The sequence below is a fragment of the Macaca thibetana genome, chromosome 6 (genome assembly GCF_024542745.1).
Source record: "Macaca thibetana thibetana isolate TM-01 chromosome 6, ASM2454274v1, whole genome shotgun sequence".
Taxonomy (NCBI): Eukaryota; Metazoa; Chordata; class Mammalia; order Primates; family Cercopithecidae; genus Macaca; species Macaca thibetana.
The window spans coordinates 175843041-175847882 of NC_065583.1; positions in this window are offsets into that span (position 1 = coordinate 175843041).

A 4842-nucleotide genomic window follows, 5' to 3' on the forward strand; every position below is an offset into this window, starting at 1 on the left:
CCAAATAAAACATGGACGAGGGCTCCTACTACCAGCCATGAAAGTTCAGAGTCCAGACTTACCTCCCCGCCATAAAGAACCAGAAACCCAGGAGAGACACATGGAAAAGCTGCTGTAGACACTGGCAGCAGCAACAGGGCTGTGATGTGGGGGCCCTACGATCACATCACCTGGATGTGATTTGTGGAGTCTGATGCAGAGGGGCAAGCATTGCCCAGAAGCCTCTCTGGAGAGGAGGCACAGAGGTCAGAGTTCAGTAAGGACAGGGCTGCTGGAACTTGGGGGCAGAGTACCAGAGAGCCAGAAACCAGAGAGTGAGCTCCAGGCAGCGGCATGGGCCTTCGGACGAGTGGGATAAAACTCCTCAAGGCCAGGCAGAAAACAGCTCCTGGGAAAAGGATAGTTACAACTGGTCCTCAGTATCACAGGGGATTTCAGATACCAAAAGTCCATAGATGCTTAAATCCCTGCTATAAAATGGTGTAGTATTTGCTTATAACCTACACACATCCCCCCATGTACCTTATACCATGGGTCCCCAACCCCTGGGCCACACACCGGGGAGGTGAGTGGCAGGCGATGGCAGGTGAGCATTACTGCCTGAGCTCCTCCTCCTGTCAGGTCAGCAGCAGATTTTCACAGGATCATGAACCTTGTGGTGAACTGCGCATGCAGGGGACCAAGGTTGGGTGCTCCTCATGAAAATCTAATGCCTGATGATCTGAGGTGGAACCGTTTCATCCTGAAACCATCCCACCATCCCCAACCCCTAGGTTGGTGGAAAAATGTCTTCCACAAAACCGGGTTCCCTGGTGCCAAAAAGGCTGGGGACTGCTGCCTTATACCATCTCTAGATTACTTCTAATACCTAACACAATGTAAATGCTATGTAAATAATTGTTACGCTATTTTAAAATTTGTATTGTTTTTTCTTGTTGCATTGCATTTTTAATTGCTTTTCCCCCAAATGTTCTCGATCGGTGGTTGGTTGAATCCACAGACACAGAACCCACAGATACAGAGGACAACTGTACCAAGAAGCAGTAAGCAAAGTGATCCACTGAGCTTACACAGGGCAGGAAGCACTCCAGGTCCTGCAGCCAGAGTCAGGAGGGCTCGGCATACACCAAGAACAAGAGTATACAAGGATCAAGAGTGGATACCCAGAGGAGCCACGTCTTGAAAGTGGGCTAAACCAGCTCCAGAGGAGAAGCTACTTGAGACTTCCCAACAAGGCTTGAAAACAAGACTTAAGGGCATACATGGACCCACAAGTAACCAAACTACCTGCTAGAACTAAGCGGAACACTCTTTAAAGGAAGACAAAACTAGCCCTCAACAATATAAGGTTTACAATGTCTGGCATCCAGTAAAAAATTACTAGATATGTGAAGTAGCAAATTGTGATATATAAACTGAAGGAAAGAAAATTCAGTCAGGAGAAATAATCCAGAAATAATAAAGATGATGAGATTAGAATACAAGGACATTACAGAGTTTAGAGAAATGCTTGTTTTATGCTCAAGGATATAAAGGAAAACACGAATGTAAGTAAAAAGGGAGATATAACAAAAAACCAAACAAGTTCTAGAAATGAAAAGTAAACTACACAAAATGAAAATCTCACTGACAGGACAGCAGATTAGACATTGTAGAGAGAAAAAAGATTGTAAACTTGAAGACAGTAATAGAAAGTATTCACACTGGAAGCAAAGAGAGAAAAGACTAAAAATAAATGAACATTTCAATCACCTGTGTGACAAGATCAACTGGTAGTTGTTAGCCACATGTGAGCATTTCAAATGTGGCTAGCATAACAGAGAAATTGAACTTAAATTTAATTTTAATTAATTTATGCAGCTACCTGTGGTTAGTGGCTACCACATCAGACAGTATAGTCTTAGAGCAACCGAAATAATACAACAAGATACATAGGAAGTAAATCCATAGTAGAGATAAAATGGAATACTTCAAAATATTCAATTAATACAGAAGGCAGGAAAAGAGGTAACAAAGAACAATGAATAGCAAAAATGGTGAATACTCTAAATAAAGGCAGTCTGTCAGACTGGATAAAAATATGAGACCCAACTATATGCTAACTACCACAAACTCACTTAAAATATAAAAGCAGATAGGTTAAAAGTCAAAGGATGGAAAATGAGATACCACGTAAATGCTAATCAAAGCCAGCATGGCTAACCTAGTATGGAAGTAGACATTAGAACAAGGGATAAAAGGGGAAATCCCTTGATAAAGCACCAATTTACAATGAAGACAATAGTCCCACATGTTTACGACCCGACTGCTCCAAAATACAGTGTAGGAGCCGATGGTGCTGAAAGAAGACAGGCAAATCCACGCTCACAGTGGAGGTTCCAACACTTCTGTCCTAGCAGTTGACAGAGTACGGGGAAGAAAATCAGTGACAGGTCATGACACCTGACTGGCATGTAGGAACCACTGTGCCCGACGGCAGGAGGTGCATTCTTTCCAGAGCACACCACATGCTAAGCCACCAAATAACTCTCAATACATTTAAAAGATTTAGAATAATACAACATGTTATCTGACCACAACCAATTTAAAGAAAATCAGTAACAGACAGCTATCTGGAAAATCCCCAAGTATTTGGAAATGAAACAGTTCTCTTCTAAATAACCCATAGGTCCAAGAAGAAATTACATGGGAAATTGGAAAATATTTTGAACAGGATGAATGAAAAGTCACACATTTCCATCTATCTGTGGGAAGCAGCTGTGCAATGTGCAAACAGAATGTTTTCAATGCTGAGAAACAAAGCTCTCAACCAAGGAGCTCAGCTTCCACTTTAAGAAGCTGGGAAAAGGACAAATCTAACATATGTAGAAGGAAGAAAAGAAAGTTAAAGGCCAAATTAATAAAATAGAAAACAAACAATAGATAAAATCTCTGAAACCTAAAGCTGGTACTTGAATGAAAATGGCACATTGCTCCAGAGCTTACAGACAGAAGGAAAGAGGCCAAGACATCCACTATGGCATTTTTATTCAACCTCATACTTGTCATGGCCTATGCAGCAAGGCAAGAAAATGGAAAAAACAAAACAAAACATACAGATTAAAAAAATAAGCAAATTGTCTTTATGCACAGCTGGCACAATTAAGTGCATAAAAAATCGTTAAGAACGCTATGAAAAAACTACTAGAATATGTTTAAAAGTTTTATTTCTATACTGAAATTGCCATTTTCAACCTCTATTTCTTAGTGAAGTTGTGCTGTGGTAGGTCTCTGAACTCCGGCAAGTACTTTGTTATCAGTTGATCTCTTATCCCCATTTTGCAGAGGTCATGCAGTTAAACACAACAATCATCCTACTGTTGACATGTGAAATTCCCTGAATTCCCACTCTGGTTAATAGCCTGAAGGGACTTCAAGGACACAGCCTGGTTTCCCTGCCACAGGTTATCTTATTTTCAGGAACTTGACACCCGCGATGACTCCATGATAAGTCCCTGCCACTGCCAAGTCCCACCACATCTAGTGGGCCTGCCTGAGACGCACGAGCCAGCGCGGTCTCCAGAATTCAAGTGCGGTTCCAGAAGTGGTGTAAATGAAATGGTACGTTTATCACTTATCTATCTTTTGATTGATTTTATATAACAAGCAAATCAAACAGCACAAACTCAGATGGCCTGAGCTGTTTGGACCCAGCAGATCTCATCTGAGCAGAGTGGGCTCCACAAGGCTGACCTCCATGACCTCGGTGTCCTGTCAAGACTTGCCCGGTGATACTGGAGCTGGGGTCCACAGCACCTCACCCACACTCACCCTCCACAACTGCAGGGAACCTTGTTATGCCTTCCAAGCTATGTCCTTCTCGGCAATTAAGGTTTGGCAATTTTTTCTTTTCTTCTGCAGCAAAAATACTGCACCTTTTGTCTTCTAGACATGTGTCTGCCTGTGATGGTTAATACTAAATGTCAATGGGATTGAAGGATACAAAGTATTGATCCTGGGTGCGTCTGTGCGGGTGTTGTCAAAGGAGATTAACATTTGAGTCAGCGGGCTGGGAAAGGCAGACCCACCACCAATCTGGGTGGGCACAATCAAATCAGTTGCCAGTGCGGCTAGAACATAAACAGGCAGAAAAATGTGAAAAGGCGAGATGGGCCTAACCTCCCAGCCTACAACTTTCTCCTGTGCTGGCTGCTTCCTGCCCTTGAACACCGGACTCCAAGTTCTTCAGTTTTGGGACTCGGAGTGGCTCTCCTTGCTCCTCAAGCTTGCAGATGGCCTAATGTGGGACCTTATGATAATGTGAGTTGATACTTAATAAACTCCCCTTTATATATGTATCTATCTATTGCATTAGTTCTGTCCCTCTAGAGAACCCTAATACACTGCCTTTACTCTCAGATGAGTCTTTTGGCTTATTCACTATACCCCACCCCAACGGTTTTAAATTTCTCAAAGAACTTCTGCGTATGAAGGCCGCATGCCACTGTGGACCCCAAGCTGACTCCTGGAGAGTGGAGGTGGGGAGCTGTTAGGGTCGTACCCACTGGTGAAAAGATCCTTTAACAGCACCGACGTGCAAGGACTGGGCCCACTTCTCAACCTGCCACCCCCAGGGCCTAGCAGACGGCGCAGTGACCAGAACCTGCCTATGCCTCGGCCTTGGTGATCCTCCTCCTGAATCTGCACCTGGGTCGCTGGCACCTTCCCAGCTTCTTCTGGAGATGCAGTTACACCATAAGGTCCTCATAGCATAAATCAGGCTTAAAGTTGAGTAATCATGTGAGTAATCTTCAGTAAAATTAAAAGCACTTGGAAGAGATACTTAGAATCAAAACAAGAAAA